Raw genomic sequence first — 18,364 nt, forward strand, 5'->3', positions numbered from 1 at the left:
AGGAAATCAAGGTTTGATAGCCTCATTGATAGAGGAAATTTTTTGAGCAATTCAGTTTATGATTAAAACACTAAACACAGGTGCGCAGGCGCGCTGGGAGGCGGGCACCACGGCGGCAGCGGCAGCGGTCCTGGCTGTGGCCGGGGGAAGTGAATGGTTTTACCCAGAGGGCTCTGCGCCGCCTTTCTCCCGCTGGCACCTGCGCCACTCCCTGCTCCTCCTGCCCGGCCATGGCATTCACATTCGCAGCCTTCTGCTACATGCTGGCGCTGCTGCTCACCGCGGCGCCATCTTCTTCGCCATCTGGCACATTATTGCATTTGATGAGCTGAAGACTGATTACAAGAACCCTATAGACCAGTGTAATACCCTGAATCCTCTTGTACTTCCAGAGTACCTCATCCACGCTTTCTTCTGTGTCATGTTTCTTTGTGCAGCAGAATGGCTTACACTGGGTCTCAATATGCCCCTCTTGGCATACCATATTTGGAGGTACATGAATAGACCAGTGATGAGTGGCCCGGGACTCTATGACCCCACAACCATCATGAATGCAGATATCCTAGCATATTGTCAGAAAGAAGGATGGTGCAAATTAGCTTTTTATCTTCTAGCATTTTTTTACTACCTATACGGCATGATCTATGTTTTGGTGAGCTCTTAGAACCACACACAGAAGACTTGGTCCAGTTCAGTGCATGCAAAAAGCCACCACATGAAGGGATTCCTTCCAGCAAGATCCTGTTTCCAAGAGTAGCCTACGGAAGCTGATCAGTTACTTTAAAAATGACTCCTTATTTTTTAAATGTTTCCACATTTTTGGCTTGTGGAAAGACTGTTTTCATATGTTACATTCAGATAAAGAATTTAAATGGAATTACGTATAAATTAATATAAAATGATTACCTCTGGTGTTGACAAGTTTGAACTTGCACTCTTTAAGGAACAGCCATAATCCTCTGAATGACTGCATCAATTGCTGACTGTCCTTAGTCCATTGGAAGCATTTCTTTATAGGAACTTCTAGGGCTTATTTTGGTTTTATTGAAATGCCATCTAATTATAAATTAGCTGTAGATATCAGGTGCTTCTGATGAACTGAATATGTATATCTGACTTGTGGGAAACTACATGGGTTTCCTATTCTATCATGTAGATGATTATGGATACACTTAGACAAATAAGAAGAGTGGGATTTTTTTCCCTTCGACTTGAATATTATCCCTGTATATTGCATGAATGAGAGATTTCCCATAGTTCCACCAGAGTAATATACTTGCTTCGATTCTTAAGCATAAGTGAACATGATATAAAAATATATGCTGAATTATTTGTGAAGAATGCATTTAAATCTATTTTAAATGTGTTTTTATTTGTAAAACATAAGTAAGAAATTGGTTATGCTTACTGTTCTAATCTGGTGGTAGCGGTATTCTTAAGAATTTGCAAGTACATTAGATGTTCAGAATGGAATGAGAGAGAAAACTGTATCACCATCCTGCTGTTCCTTTAGTGCAAAAAAAAAAAAACACTAAACACAGTAGGAATTAAAAAGAATTTCAGGAAGAACACCTATGGGAAATCTACAGTAAACTCCTATAAAATAGGAACAAAACACAAATACTCATAGAAGTTCTATTGAACAGTGCACTAGAGGATTCTGCTAAAGAAATCATAATACAAAATTAAGTCAGATTAGAAATAAAAAGAGCCAACTTGACTTGTAGTGCCTAAGGCACACTCTTTTTTTTTAAATTTTATTTAATAAATATAAATTTTCAAAGTACAACCTTTGAATTATAATGGCTTTTCCCTCCATAAGCTCCCTCCTACCTGCAATATCCCATCTACAACTCCCTCTCCCATTCCATTCTTCATCACAATTCATTTTTCAATGATCTTTATATGCAGAAGATTAACTTAGTATATACTAAGAAAATATATCCTAAGGAACTTACTACAAACCCATTCAAAGTAAAATTCAGTAATGTTGCAAAATATAAAAGATACAAATATCAATTATATTTCTGTATAGTAGCAATGAACATTCTGAAAATATAATCAATGAGAACATTCAATGTTGCATCACAGAATGAAAATAGCACAAAAATTAAAAAGATAAAAGACCTTGGATTTTATACTAAAATGCAAAATATAATTAACAAGCATAATAAAATGAAACAGTGATTTCAGTAAGACATTTTAATATTACAAAAAAAGCTATGCTTAACATTAGTCATTGTAGAAATGCAAATCAAAACCTCTGGAAGATCCAACTTCACATTCACTAAAATGACTGATTCAGCCATAGATTAACATTGACAAGGTTATGGAGAACCTGGAACCCTCACAAACTTCCAGTAAAACTGTGAGGCCACTAGGAAAAATAATTTGGCAGTTTCTCAGCATGCTCCACATAGGATTATTTAATGCTTCAAAAGTTTCCTTGCAAGATATGTCACTAAAAGATACAAAGCCTACATGCACACAAATATTCACTGCAGCAATATTCATGAAATCCAAATGTGAAAGCAACCCAAATACGGATGTGGAAAAAAACAGTATGTAGTATACATTTTATAATGCTAAACTATTTGGAAATCAAAGTTGATTAAGAAATGACAGATCACAAAAGTAATGAGACCCAAAAAAGGGAAAAAAGAGAGAAAAGAAATCAAACGCAAAACACCATGTACTCTAACATTATGTGAGTCCATGTATAGGACAGTGCAGAAAAGGTCAGTATCTGGAGATAGATTTTAGATTAAAGCTGTCTGGGACTGATAATCAATGAAGAGTTAGTGTAAACAATATGAAGTATTTGGATGAATAATGAAAATAGGCTTATCTTAGACTGTGCATATTATAATATGACTCCCAAAACAGTACAAAGCATGGAACACTCACTGAAAACATGGGACAGTTAGGACCGGGCAGATAGGCTCCTGAGTTTGGGCTTCACAGAAGAAACTAAAGACCAATAAATATATCAGGGGGCTTCAAATATTTTGTGGAACATGAAATTAAAATATGTTTATTTTACTTCAAAAATATTAGAAACCATGAATATGAGGGGCCTTAAAATTCATGGACAATATTTTGTATGAAAGAACTCTATGTGTGTTTCAAGAAGCTTTTGCATCAAAATTAACCTGCCATTGAATTCCATATTTTACATTTGATATTGCCCTAATTCTAAGTAATTCCATGTACACTTTAAGAAATACTTCCTTTTTTCTTATGTGAAACAATTTAAAAGTATTAATCATTAATTTAAGGTAAAACACTGCCTCCTCATTGCTCCACTTAGCAGGACAAAATGCCAGTTCATGTGTTCTAGATTATTTTATCTTAATAAACTATTTCTAAAGATCATATTAGTTGTGATATTAATTTAAATATTTAACAACCTGTAATGTTATACACAAAGTAAAATTGTGTTTTATTTTTTATTGACAATCATTGTACATATCTATGGGCTTTTAATCCATGTGTGCTGATTAAATCAGGGTAAACAACACTTTCCCTTCTCTGACATTACACTTCACAATGGGATCCTTGGTGCTCCATTCTTCTATTTGTTAATAAAATATAAAATAAGATTACTATGAAGTATAGTTACACGAATATGCTATGTAACATGAGGAACTCACTTCTATAATTTAACTCTGACTTGGTACCAATTATTCCAAGTAGTTTTTACAAATTTGTTAATTAGTTTGGAAGAAAAAGAGACATGTGCAGAGACAGAGAGGGAGAGAGAACACCTTCGTCCATTTGTTCACTTCACAAATGCCCAATACAGCTATGGCTGTGCCATACCATGCTGAATCCAGGAAGTCAACCTGGGTCTCTCAGGTGGTGGCAAGGATTCACTACAACTCTCACCCCCCCATCCAGGACCACACATGAGCAGGAAGCTGGAAGTGGAAGATGTGACTTCAGCTCAGACACTCCAATATGGGATGTGGGCATCCTGAGCAGGGTTGCAACACAATGACAAATGTCCATTCCTCCTGGAAAGTTTTGAAGTACCTCTGCATCTCTGACTTGCAGAGAGGGGGCACAGCCCCATGAGCCCAACCCCATCACTGCAAGGTCTGTTTCTCCCCAACTACTTCACAAACTCTCCTCATGTACCTCTCCCTGAATGCTCCCCTTCTGAGATCTCCTGTTACAGACAGGACAGAGCAGCAGAGCACAGCAGGATGGGCCTGGGAGATGAGACAGCAAGTGAGGGCAAAACTGGACTCTGCCAGTTTCTACCTTATCACTGCCCAGCTCCAGGCACAGCATCAGCGGTGCTGGATCCAGCAGGTGAGATTGGGTTCACCGAGTGTACTCACTGGACATTTTGGGGCCAGCATGGGAGGCAGGGCAAATTGGACATCCACCTGCCAAAAACTGAATGTGAATTATATTACACCATGCCTGAAAATCTATCCAAATGGATTGAAGGCTTACACAAAAGATCTCAGAGCTTAAAGCTCTTAAATACTGGGAGCAAATCCACTGGCATTAGCCTCAGTGATAATCTAGATATGACACCAAATGCACAGGTGACAAAAGCAAAAATAAGGAAGTAAGATTCCAAAAAAAAACCAAAATGAAAATAAAATACTTTCATTTGAAACTGGAAAATATATTTAGTGAAATAAGTCAGTCCCAAAAAGATAAATACCAAATGGACTCCCTGATCTGTGGCAACTAACAGAGTACTGGCGAACACTAAAGGCTTCCATAGCCTCGACAACTCATGACTAGAGGCTAGGGAGATTACTGATGCCATAAACAAGAGTGTTAAATCAACATCAAGAGTCACTGTGTACTTACGTCCCATGGGGGATCTGTCCTTCATGGGTTGTCCAAGATGAAGTAATGATATAGCTAGTACTGAAACAGTATTTTTACACTTTGTGGTTATGTGTGGGTGCAAATTGATGAAATCTTTATTTAGTATATACTGAAGCGATCTTCTGTATATAAAGATAATTGAAAATAAAAAAAAACTTGGTGTTAAATTGGAAATTACATAGAAAAGTAATCAACCTTTTTAAAAAAATATCATGCAGGATCTCTGTCATTAATGTGCTGTACACTGTTATTTAATGCTATAACTAGTACTCCAACAGTATTTTTTCACTTTGTGTTGCTATGTGAGGGCAAACTGTTGAAATCTTTATATATACTAAACTGATTTTCTGTATATAAAGAGAATTGAAAATGAATCTTGATGTGAGTGGGAGAGTGAGTGGGAAAGGGGAGGGTTGCGGGTGGGGGGGAAATTATGGGGGGGAGCTTTTGTAATCCATAAGCTATACTTTGGAAATTTATATTCATTAAATAAAAAAATAAGTGAAATTGATACTTTGAGATGTAATGACTTCGAGCAGCCCTTGTCTCGACTGTTGAACAGTTTTTTTTTTTTTCTATACTATTTATTGAACTCTTACTGTAGGGTGAATCTTTTGTGTTTAAAGTTAGTATAAAATAGATTTTAGATAAATCTTAGCAAAAAAAGAGAATGAGAATAGGATGGGAAGAAGAACGGTGGGGGTGCATGTGGGAAGGAAGGCAGGATGGGAAGGATCACTATGTTCCTAAATTTGTATTGATGAAATGCCTGAAGGTTGTATATCTTAAATAAAATGTTTATAGGCAAAAACAAACAAACAAACAACTGAGGAAGTTGTCAGCATTATGATGTAGCAGATAAACCACCTGCCTACAGTGCTGGCATCCCATGTGGGCACCAGTTTGAGTCTCGGCTGCTCCACTTCTGAACTGGCTCTCTGCTATGGCCTAGGAAAGCAGTAGAAGATGGCCCAAGTGCTTGGGCCCCTGCACTTGCTTGGGAGACCTGGGAGAAACTCCTGGCTCCTGGTTTCACATTAGTACAGCTCTGGCCATTGCATTATTTGGGGAGTGAATCAGTGGATGGAAGACTTCCCTTGCTCTTTCTCTCTCTATCTCTCTATAACTCTGCTTTCAAACAAATAAAGCTTTTAAAAAACTGAGGAAAAATTCTGCATACTAAGGGAAAAAATTTAAAGAGAAAGAAATGGGAGAAAATATTAGCAAATGATAGTATGATTAAGGGAATAATACAAAGAACATACATATCCCAAAAGCAAATACTGCAATAAATCTGGACAAAGTATTTGATCAGTTTTTCCGATCCATATATGTAAGCAGCCATATGAAAAATGGCTCAGTACTGCTCATAAAGGCCACAATATCTATTATCTCACATATGCTAAAATAGGTATTATCAAAAAGAATATATATATATATATATATATATATATATATATATATATATATATATATGTTGAACCAGATGTGGAGAAGAGGAAACACATAAATTGTGGGAATATTTGGGGCTGTCGCCGGAGCACACTAGGTTAATCCTCCACCTGCAGTGCCGGCATCCCATATGGGTGCTGGTTCTAATCCCGGTTGCTCCTCTTCCAGTCAAGCTCTCTGCTGTGGCCTCGGAAAACAGTAGAAGATGTCCCAAGTGCTTGGGCCCCTGCACTTGCTTGGGAGACCTGGGAGAAACTCCTGGCTCCTGGTTTCACATTAGTACAGCTCTGGCCATTGCATTATTTGGGGAGTGAATCAGTGGATGGAAGACTTCCCTTGCTCTTTCTCTCTCTATCTCTCTATAACTCTGCTTTCAAACAAATAAAGCTTTTAAAAAACTGAGGAAAAATTCTGCATACTAAGGGAAAAAATTTAAAGAGAAAGAAATGGGAGAAAATATTAGCAAATGATAGTATGATTAAGGGAATAATACAAAGAACATACATATCCCAAAAGCAAATACTGCAATAAATCTGGACAAAGTATTTGATCAGTTTTTCCGATCCATATATGTAAGCAGCCATATGAAAAATGGCTCAGTACTGCTCATAAAGGCCACAATATCTATTATCTCACATATGCTAAAATAGGTATTATCAAAAAGAATATATATATATATATATATATATATATATATATATATATATATATATGTTGAACCAGATGTGGAGAAGAGGAAACACATAAATTGTGGGAATATTTGGGGCTGTCGCCGGAGCACACTAGGTTAATCCTCCACCTGCAGTGCCGGCATCCCATATGGGTGCTGGTTCTAATCCCGGTTGCTCCTCTTCCAGTCAAGCTCTCTGCTGTGGCCTCGGAAAACAGTAGAAGATGTCCCAAGTGCTTGGACCCCTGCACCTGCACGGGAGACCAGGAAGAAACACTTGGCTCCTGGCTTCAGATCAGCACAGCTCTTGCTGTTGTGGCCATTTGGAGAGTGACCCAACAGAAGGAAGACCTTTCTGTCTCTCTCATTGTCTGTAACTCTACCTGTCAAATAAATAAATAAAATCTTTTTTAAAAATGTGGGAATGTTACTGGGTACATCCATGATGGAAATCAGTATGCAGGTACCTCAAACAAAATTAAAATTGGAACAATTGAAAAGAGCAACTTCACAACAGGATGTGTATTAAAAGAAAATAAAATCAATTAGCATTCTTTCACAAGAGAAAGATATGGAAATAACCACATTGTCTGCCAACAGCTGAATACAGAAAATGTAATGCACACACTCAGTGGAATCCCACTCAACCCTGAAAAGGAAATTCTGACATTTTTCACAACTTGGATCCAAAAGTATCAATGTGGACATTACAGTATTTGAAATACCAAAGAGAAAGATAAATACCACATACTCTCACTTATATGTGGGATATAATGAAGTCGAATTTAAACACAGAAGAGAATGGTGGTTACCAGGGGTCTGAGAATGGAGGAAATGGGAAGATGTTACTTAACAACACACATTTACTCCTTTGAGATAAATTAACTCCTTGAGATCTAATATATGCACAGTAATGAGATGAATACAGTGTTAGATACTCAACTTATTAAGATCTTAAGTATTCTTTTTAGAACTATGTAAATTGATGGATATGTTAGTTGAATTGTCCTAATAATTTCATGATGTATATGCACAGGGGACTACAAAAGGTATGTGCAAAATGGATTAAAAGATAATCTGAATTTTCCATAAACTTTTGAAATTCCAGTCATGTATCAAAATATCAGGTTGCACACCTTCAATAAACAGAAATTTTGTCAATTATACTGTTAATCTTGAAAAGTTACCCTGCTAAAATATAAATTAAAAATAATTTAGGAATCTAAGTAATACCTTCTATCTTCAGGATTGGAAAGGTTATCATGGAACAGACATCTTTTTTACAACATTCATAAATGTGACCAAAGTTTCTATTTTGAACGTTCAAACACAGATGACAGCCTGTTAAGGGAATGTGTATGTGATAAAACGACATTCAAGTATCAAACCACAGTGTCCTCCTGCCCCACTAAAACCTGGACCAAAAGCCTTGAGCCAAATTAAGCAGTTTTGATTTTAACTTCCCTAGTCTATAACACTGATATCAGACTCCCAGAATGAGCTATGCTGAGAGGTCAGAGCTTGCGAAATGAGACCCCGTGTCTGACATAAACAGAAAACTAAAATGAGTAAGGTCAGCCCTGGGATGAAAAGGGGAACCGAGGACCCCATAGAGGACAGCCGCTCACCTGCACGCACCCTCCCACCCCCAGCACGGATTCTCCCAAAAGACCGCTCATCCCCACTGCACAATTGGGGAAGATGGGCGACTGCTGCCACACAGCTGCCCAGAGATGGCTCCCGGGCTGACAAGTCTCTGTGAGGAAGGGACAGGAAACCTGGAGTCTCAGGTGCCAGTCCAGCCCTACACCATGGACAAGTGGGGATGAAGGAAGTGAGGTGCTAGCAGTGACATGAGGCCCAGGGACAACCCCTGGGAGCCCTGGGAGTCCTGCCTGGCAGAACATCAACTTCTGCCAACCCTGCTTCCCCTCCCCGCACTCCCTGTCCCGCACACTCACCTCTGCCAGGCTTCCTGCGTGAAGAAGATCAGAAAACAGACGGTTGCTCCTTACCGTTGGAGGTTCCCATCCGTGAAAACTCCTCCCTGGACCTCTCTCCACCGCAAAACCGGAAGACTGCTATGACGTCAAGATCCCGCGTGATTATGTGTTGTTTACGCAAGCGCCCCTGATTGGACAGTTTGGGTAGCGGAGGGCACGCACTATGTAATAAAGAACGGAGCCAATCAACACCCTCCACAGTGCAGACGCGCATCTTCAGGGGAGAAAAGTAGGGGCTGGTCCTGGGTTAGTTCTGACACTGAGTCCTTACATCACCTGCCAACAGAGGAGGGGTCTTCACCTCCAGGTCCTGCCACCTGCTCGGCCCTCCTGCCTCCCAGGTCCCTGTTCCTGAGAGGATCCTGCCTGGGGGTCGCAGCAGCCGACTTCATTCAGGTCAGTTAAAATTTATTGGCTGCTTATTGACTTCCGAGCCTTTGTTTTTCATGATATATATGTGGTACGTTTTTCTTTTAATTCATTTTAAATTTAATTTTAAGAATATTTAAAGATACTGAATACTTTCATCCTTTTTTCCATTTCTCTTATAGACTTTTTCTAGTCCGTCTATTGCCCTTTAATATTATTTTCTATTTTTGCTGTACTTAATAATTAGTGGATTTCATATATTTAATGTGTTATTTATATATTGATCTTTCTAGTACTTTTATTTATCCCTTGTATGTGTTTTTAGATTTCATGGTTCATCTCTGTATATAAACAACATGCAATATATTCACATTTTGTTACTTAGAAGTTGATCTTTGCACCTTATAGTTTCTTCTTACTGTCATTTGTCTTACTACTCCTGCACTAGAAAGTTGAAGAGAGATAGAGCAGGTATCATTGTCCAGGTTTACTCCCAGGAGGGGGAAAATATCCAGTGATCCTGTATTATTAGTTGCATTGTTTTGGTAAGTTCCCTTCAATCTTGATCAGGGTAATGCAGTCACTGGCTTTTATTTTCAGTGTTCTGATAGCATTTTATTTTTTCTACTAGATGCTGTGCCTTATTAAATGATTTACAATGTGAAATCCAAATGATCATGTGGTTTTTATTCTTGTAATTTTTTACCTACCTGGATGACTTGTCTGAGAACATTAACCACTGTTTCAATTTTTATTATATCTTGCTTGCTATTGATATGCTTTCCTATGTGGTTTCATTTATTACATTATTACTTTGCTTAGGTTACCTCTAGCTCAGTTTATGGAATGGATGCTTTTTAAAAAACTTAATTTTTTATTTCATGCCTTGGTCCACTTGCTTCATCATCAATGAAATTCTGGTTTTCTAAAGGAAATTTAAAAATGTTCTCTGCTTATTTCTACTGTGGCTAGATTTGGAAAATGTGGATCTGTTTTGTCTTCCTTAAAGGTTTGGAGGATTTTGTAAGTAGGGACCTGAAATTTTTATTGTGTGAGAATTTTTTGTTTGTTTGTTTGTTTGTTTGTTTGTTTTGTTTTGTTTTTTTTTGGTTGGTTGTTTGGGATTTTCGAAATGATTCAACTTACTGGATTTATACAGGAATTTCCCTATTTTATCTTATACTTGTGTTTTTGAAATTTGATTTTCAAAATATGGTGAATTTTGATCTCTGTAGTCAAATTTTTACTTCTAAGAATTTCACACATTAACCCCAGTTTTTTGGTGAATGCTATGACCTATAAAGAAAGATGATCCTGTATTAATTACTGAAATTGGTGATTTGTGCTACTTTTCTCTCTGTTTTACTAATTGCCCTAATTGCTTGTTAACTTTATTAACATTTTTCTTAAAATAATCATTGGATTCTCATTTATGTGTGGTATTTTAATGGCATTTCATAAATGTCTCCTTTTATAATTTCTTACCTTTACTCAATACTTTCAGTTTTTTCTTTTTGATTCTTGACAAGGAAGATATAATGACTGCCTTTCATTGTTTTATTCTAGCATAATCATCAGGGCTATAAATTATCTTTAAGCACTGGTTTATTTGTATCTTATTTATTCCTTCATGTATTTCCAAACCCTATATATGCAAGGCCTGTCTGGCCAGTGCTGTGGCTCACTTGGCTAGTCCTCTGCCTGTGGCGCTGGCACCCCAGTTCTAGTCCTGGTTGGGGTGCCAGATTCTGCCTCGGTTGTTCCAGCTGTCTGCTGTGGCCTGGGAGGGCAGTGGAGGATGGCTCCAGTGCTTGGTCCCTGTGCACACGTGGGAGATCAGGAGGAACCACCTGCTTCTGGCTTTGGATCGCCACAGCATGCTGGCTGTGGTGGCCATTTGGAAAGAAGACCTTTCTCTCTGTCTCTCTTCTCTCACTGTCTAACTCTGCCTGTCTAAAAGAAAAAAAAAAAGGCCAGTCTGCTATATGTGTCTCAATTTTTGTTCCTGCAATCCATCTATTTTAATTGGTAAATTAGTGCTTCAACCATTAGAGACTCATTCTTTACACTTTTGCGCCCAGGTAATCACAGCCCATCAACTACCCTTTCCATGTGGGCAAAAGGACTGTAGCCTCTCAAAATATAACACATCCGTATTGAGCCATGTCCCTCCTGCTTTTTTTAGAGGAGCCAATACATTTCCCAGATTTTTTTTTTTTAATTTTTGACAGGCAGAGTGGACAGTGAGAGAGAGAGACAGAGAGAAAGGTCTTCCCTTTGCCGTTGGTTCACCCTCCAATGGCCGCCGCGGTAGCGTGCTGCTGCCGGCGCACCGCGCTGTTCCGATGGCAGGAGCCAGGTGCTTATCCTGGTCTCCCATGGGGTGCAGAGCCCAAGCACTTGAGCCATCCTCCACTGCACTCCCTGGCCACAGCAGAGAGCTGGCCTGGAAGAGGGGCAACCAGGACAGGATCGGTGCCCCGACCGGGACTAGAACCCAGTGTGCCGGCGCCGCAAGGTGGAGGATTAGCCTGTTGAGCCACGGCGCCGGCTAATTTCCCAGAAATTTAAAGGTAGACATTCCCTTATTTTGTACTGACTACCTCTGCATTGTCAGCTTATAAATCACTCTTTCATAACAAATGCAATTGCTCTGATATTTAGTTTTTTGAATTTTTTTGTTTTGGTTTGGTTTTTACTTTATGGAGCTACCTGTTAATTGCTAACTTGTATTGAAAATGAGATTCATATATCTGAATTTTCTATAATTCACATTCTGGAGTGAGCTGAATGTCAAAACTATAATCATAGAACATATTTCAAGGAGGTACAAACTAAAAATTTGTATAAAAATTGTTTATGTTTTTAAAGAGCTCTGGTGAAGAAAATAAAAATCTGTAATGTGACAATTAGGCCCTAGCACAGGGGAAAATATTAGTTTAGCTAAATAGGTTGAAAGACCACACGAAATGGTAATATTTAATATTAAACCATAATAATGGGGTAACTTTCTTTTTTTCTGGAGTGGCCCTTTCTTTTGTTTTTCATTTATTAAACTTTTATTTAATGAATATAAATTTCCGAAGTAGAGCTTATGGGTTACAATGGCTTCCTTCCTCCCATAACTTCCCTCCCGCCTGCAACCTTCCCCTTTCCTGCTCCCTCTCTCCTTCCATTCACATCAAGATTCATTTTCAATTCTCTTTATATACAGAAGATAAGTTCAGTATATATAGGGTAAAGATTTCAACAGTTTGCCCCATATAGCAACAAAAGTGAAAAAAAAATACCGATGGAGTACTAGTTATCGCATAAAATAACAGTGTATAGCACATTAAATACAGATATCCTACATAATATATTTTTTAATTAATTAATTTTCTATGCCATTTCCAATTTAACACCAGGTTGTTTTTTTTTTTTCATTTCCAATTATCTTTATATACAGAAGATCAGTTCAGTATATAATTAGTAAAGACCTCAGTTTGTACCCACACAGAAACACAAAGTATAACAAATACTGTTTCAGTACTAGTTATAGCATCACTGCACATTAGACAACACATTAAGGACGGATCCCACATGGGGTGTCAGTACACAGTGATTCCTGTTGCTGACTTAACAATTTGACACTCTTGTTCATGGCATCAGTAATCTCCCTAGGCTCTAGTCATGAGTTGCCAGGTCTATGGAAGCCTTTAGAGTTTGCTGACTTTGAACTTATTCTGATAGGGTCATAATCAAAGTGGAAGTTCTCTCCTCCCTTCAGAGAAAGGTACCTCCTTCTTTGATGGCCCCATTCTTTCCACTGGGATCTCACTCAGAGATCTTTCATTTGGGTCTTTTTTTCTCACCTGGTATCTTGGCTTTCCATGCCTACAATACTCTCATGGGCTCTTCAGCCAGATCCGAATGCCTTAAGGGCTGATTCTGAGGCCAGAGTGTTGTTTAGGACATCTGCCATTCTATGAGTCTGCTGTGTATCCCACTTCCCATGTTGGATCTTTCTCTCCCTTTTTGATTCTATCAGTTAGTATTAGCAGACACTTGTCTTGTTTGTGTGATCCCTTTGACTCTTAGACCTATCAGAGCATTCAATTGTGAGCTGAAATTGATCACTTGGACTACTGAGATGGCATTGGTACATGCCACCTTGATGGGATTGTTTTGGAATCCCCTGGCACATTTCTAACTCCACCATTTGCGGCAAGTCCGATTGAGCATGCCCCAAATTGTACATCTCCTCCCTCTCTTTTTCCCACTCTTAAATATAACAGGGATCAATTTTGAGTGAAAATTTAAACACCTAAGAATAATTGTGTGTTAATTACAGAGTTCAACCACTAGTACTAGAACAACAACAACAACAACAAATACTAAATAGGATAAAGTATTACATTGTACATCAAGAGTCAGGACAAGAGCTGATCAGGTCATTGCTTCTAATAGTGTCCATTTCACTTAACAGGTTTCCCCTTTGTTGCTCAGTTAGTTGTCACTGATCAGGGAAAGCAAATGATATTTGTCTCTTTGGGGCTGCCTTAATTCTCTCAGCATGATGTTTTCCAGATTGCTCCATCTTGTTGTAAATGACCGGGTTTCGTTGTTTCTTACTGCTGTGTAGTACTCTATAGAGTACATGTCCCATAATTTCTTTATCCAGTCTACTGTTGATGGGCATTTGGGTTGGTTCCAGGTCTTAGGTATTGTGAATTGAGCTGCGATAAACATTAATGTGCAGATGGCTTTTTTATTTGCCAAATTAATTTCCTTTGGGTAAATTCCAAGGAGTGGGATGGCTGGGTTGTATGGTAGGGTTATATTCAGGTTTCTGAGGAATCTCCAGACTGACTTCCATAGTGGCTTAACCAGTTTGCATTCCCACCAACAGTGGATTAGTATCCCTTTTTCCCCACATCCTCTCCAGCATGTGCTGTTGGTAGATATCTGAATGTGAGCCATTCTCACTGGGTTGAGATGGAACCTCATTGTGGTTTTGATTTGCATTTCTCTGATTGCTAGTGATCTTGAATATTTTTTCATGTGTCTGTTGGCCATTTGGATTTTCTCTTTCAAAAAATATCTCTTGAGGTCCTAGGCCCATCTCTTAAGTGGGTTGTTTGTTTTGTTGTTGTGGATTTTCTTGATTTCTTTGTAGATTCTGGTTATCAACCCTTTATTTGTAGTATAGTTTGAAAATAGTTTTTCCCATCCTGTTGGTTGCCTCTTCACTTTCCTGACTATTTCTTTTGAAGTACAGAAACTTCTCAATTTGATGCAATCCCAAATGTTAATTTTGGTTTTGACTGCCTGTGCTCCTGGGGTTTTACAAAGAAGTCTTTGCCTGTACCTATATCTTGCAGGGTTTCTCCAATGTTCTCTAATAATTTGATGGATTCAGGTCATAGATTTAAGTCTTTAATCCACATTGAGTGAATTTTTGTTTAAGTTGAATGGTATGAGTCTTGCTTCAAGCTTCTGCATGTGGAAATCCAATTTTCCCAGCACCATTTATTGAATAGACTGTCCTTATTCCAGGGACTAGTTTTGGATCTTTGATTAAATATAAGTTGCCTGTACATGTTTGGATTGATTTCTGGTGTTTCTATTCTGTTCCATTGGTCTATCCATCTGTTTCTGTACCAGTACCACACTGTTTTGATAACAACTGCCCTGTAGTATGTCCTGAAATCTGGTATTGTGATGCCTCTGGCTTTGTTTTTGTTGTACAAGATTGCTTTGGCTATTCGAGGTCTCCTGTGTCTCCATATGAATTTCAGCATCATTTTTTCCAGAAGTGAGAAGATGGTCTTCCGTATCTTGATTGGTATTGCATTGAATGTATAAATTGCTTATGGAGAATAGATATTTTGATGATGTGGATTCTTCCAACCCATGAGCATGGCAGATTTCTCCATTTTTTGGTATCCTCTTCTATTTCTTTCACTAAGGTTTTCTAGTTTTCATCATAGAGATCTTTAACATCTTTGGTTAAGTTTATTCCAAGGTATTTGATTGTTTTTGTAGCTATTGTGAATGGGATTGATCTTAGAAGTTCTTCCTAAGCTGTGGCATTGCCTGTGTATACAAAGGCTGTTGATTTTGTGCATTGATTTTATATCCTGCTACTTTGCCAAACTCTTCGATGAGTTCCAGCAATCTCTTAGTAGAGTTCTCAAACATATGTATTAATTGCAATTTCCATTATAGAAACTTAAAGTTTGGTACACATCACATCTTGACAGTACTTCTAATGTAATACAAATAACCTGATTAGTTGGTGTCTCTATAAGATGAGAGACATAGGTCCTTCGATTTTTTCAGTTGGGCCCAAACTGGAAAAACCAAAGTCCAGGATTTACTGGAAATTTTAGAGACCAGATTGTTTGAAACTTTGATTTTTTGAATGCCTGTCAAGAATGCCAAGTAGGCTGCAAATCCAAAATATCTGGTTGAAATAAGATTCCTTAAAATCATGACATAACATAGACCAAATTTGATATTGTTATGGGTGATTATTCAAATCTTTGAAAATAAGCACATATTTAAATAACCCATAGCTCTTAGTAAACATTCAGCTGTTTTTGAACAATTAGAATTTACCAGACATCAAGAGAACATAGCAGATTACTTTAACACATTGCTTTAACAGAGCATCAGAGTTTAATTCTATGTCAAAGAGAAATTGAGCTTCCTTTGATCTTTTGCTCTGAGGTTTCCTTCCTTTACCTTCTTTCATATTGGTGACCGTGTTTCTGTGTTTCTGTGTGTAACACATCTTTAAGTATCTTTTGCAGGGCAGGATGAGTGGCAACAAATTCTTTCAGTTTCTGTTTGCTATGAAAAGTCTTAATTTCACCTTCATTCACAAATGAGAGCTTTGCAGGATATAGTATTCTGGGCTGGCTGTTTTTCTCTCATAGTACCAGGGCTATGTCTCGCCATTCCCTTCTGCCTTGTAGGGTTTCTGCTGAGAAGTCTGCTGTGAGTCTAATTGGAGATGATCTAAGAGTGATCTGACGTTTCTCTCTTGCACATTTTAGGATCTTCTCTTTATGTTTCACTGTGGTGAGTTTGATTACAATGTGTCGTGGTGAGGACCTCTTTTGGTCATATTTATTAGGGGTTCTATAAGCTTCCTGTACTAAGATGCCTCTGTCTTTCTCCAAACCTGGGAAATTTTCTGCTAGTATGTCACTGAAAATGCCTTCTAATCCTTTCTCCCTCTCCATGCCTTCAGGAACTCCTAGAACCCGAATGTTGGGTTTTTTAAGAGTATCCTGTAGATTCCTGACAATGTTTTTTAGATTTCTAATTTCCTCTTCTTCTCTTTGGTTTGCCTGTTTCCTTTCCTGTTCTCTGTCTTCTAAGTCTGATATTCTCTCTTCTCTTCACCCATTCTGTTTTTAAGGCTCTCTAATGTGTTTGTCATTTGATCTATTGAATTCTTCATTTCATTATGTTTTCTTGTCACTTTCACAGTTTCCTGTTCTACTAGTTGTTTCATTTCATTTTGATTCCTCCTTAATATTTCATTTTTGCGAGAGAGATTTTCTATCTTGTCCATTAAGGATTTCTGTAGTTCAAGAATTTGTTCTTGAGAACTTCTTAATGTTCTTATCAATTTTTTAAGATTCACTTCTTGCATTTCCTCTATCTCATCTTCTTCATAATCTTGCATTGGGGTGTCTTTTTCATTTGGGGGCATCATAGTGTCTTCCTTGTTCTTGTTACCTCTGTTTTTGCGTTTGTTGTTTGGCATGTTGGAGATATTTGGTTTCTTCACTGTGGTGTTTTTTCTTGTTACACTATGGCTCTATATTAAGTGGACTGTCTGCTTTCAGTGGAGCCTTAGAGTCTTGAGATGTGTGTGGCCTGAAAGCTCTGTTTGGTTCCTCAGGGTTGTGGGTGTGTCAAAGATGACACTCCCAGGTTAGGTGTGGTAAATCTCTTTCTTCCTTTTTTTGTTTCAAAAGGGAAGTAATTCCGCACAGCTGAACATAATTGGAGGTAGTTAGCAGGCAAATGATATACCCACAGGAGCCAGAGATCAGAAGCTCTTTCCCAAGGACCACACAGGGAATCTGCTGCCCTTAGTGTGGGCTCCAATTCTGCAGTCTCCCACTAGGTTGCCAAGTTAGATCCTAATTTCCTGTTATTTCACCCCCCAGAATCAGGTTTTTCTGTAAGGCTCAGGGCCGGTGCAGACCTGAGGTCACCCTGCTTATGACGTATGTCTAAAATGTCGCCTGTTCTTTGTCTTGCTCACCTTTGAGGGGTGAGTGGAGTGATAGAAACCCGTGTCCGTATTGGTCACTTTTTTTTCCTCTCTCTCTTCTAGTTAGCCTGGTGAACTTTTCCCCATGAGTTTCAAGCCTCATTCCCTCTAGTCTCCTCTTCCCACTTTCCCGCTGGTTTCTCCGGCTATTGAGGTTTGGCTCACCTCACGTTCCAGCACTGGTGTGTTGATTCTGCGACTGGTGTCCCTAACTTCAGCTCCCACGCTCTCCACGCAGGTCCACTGTGAATCACTAGTTCCAGAAGAGCTTCCTCTGCTGTTTCTTCCCCTAGTCTTCTTTGACCCTGCAGTATCTCCACTTTTATTAACCTGTCTCTCCCCTGGACTAATATTGTGCTCGCTTCCTATTCCACCATCTTGCCATGCTTTGTAATTCTCTTTCAATGTTGCATCTTATTCCAGCTTAGGAATTAAGGTGATGCTGGCTTCATAGAAAGAATTTGGGAGGATTCCCTCTTTTTCGATTGCTCTGAATAGTTTGAGAATTGGAGTTAGTTCTTCTCTAAATGTCTGGTAGAACTCAGCAGTGAATCCATCTGGCCCTGGGCTTCACTTTGTTCGGAGGGCCTTTATTACTGTTTCAATTTCTGTCTCAGTTATTGTTCTGTTTAGGTTTTCTATGTCTTCCTGCCTCAATTTAGGGAGGTTGTATGTGTCCAAGAATCTGTCCATTTCTGATAGATTTCCCTGTTTGCTGGCATACAAGTCCTTGTAGTA

The 18,364-nt window shown here is 38.6% G+C and overlaps 1 pseudogene; it reads left to right on the forward strand.

Annotated features, from left to right (window-relative positions):
• The first annotated feature begins 230 nt into the window (after nucleotides 1-230).
• LOC133754042 (protein cornichon homolog 1-like) lies at nucleotides 231-1,320 on the forward strand (annotated as a pseudogene).
• The last annotated feature ends 17,044 nt before the right edge of the window (nucleotides 1,321-18,364 follow it).

This window comes from Lepus europaeus, chromosome Y (assembly GCF_033115175.1).
Source record: "Lepus europaeus isolate LE1 chromosome Y, mLepTim1.pri, whole genome shotgun sequence".
NCBI classification, from domain to species: domain Eukaryota; kingdom Metazoa; phylum Chordata; class Mammalia; order Lagomorpha; family Leporidae; genus Lepus; species Lepus europaeus.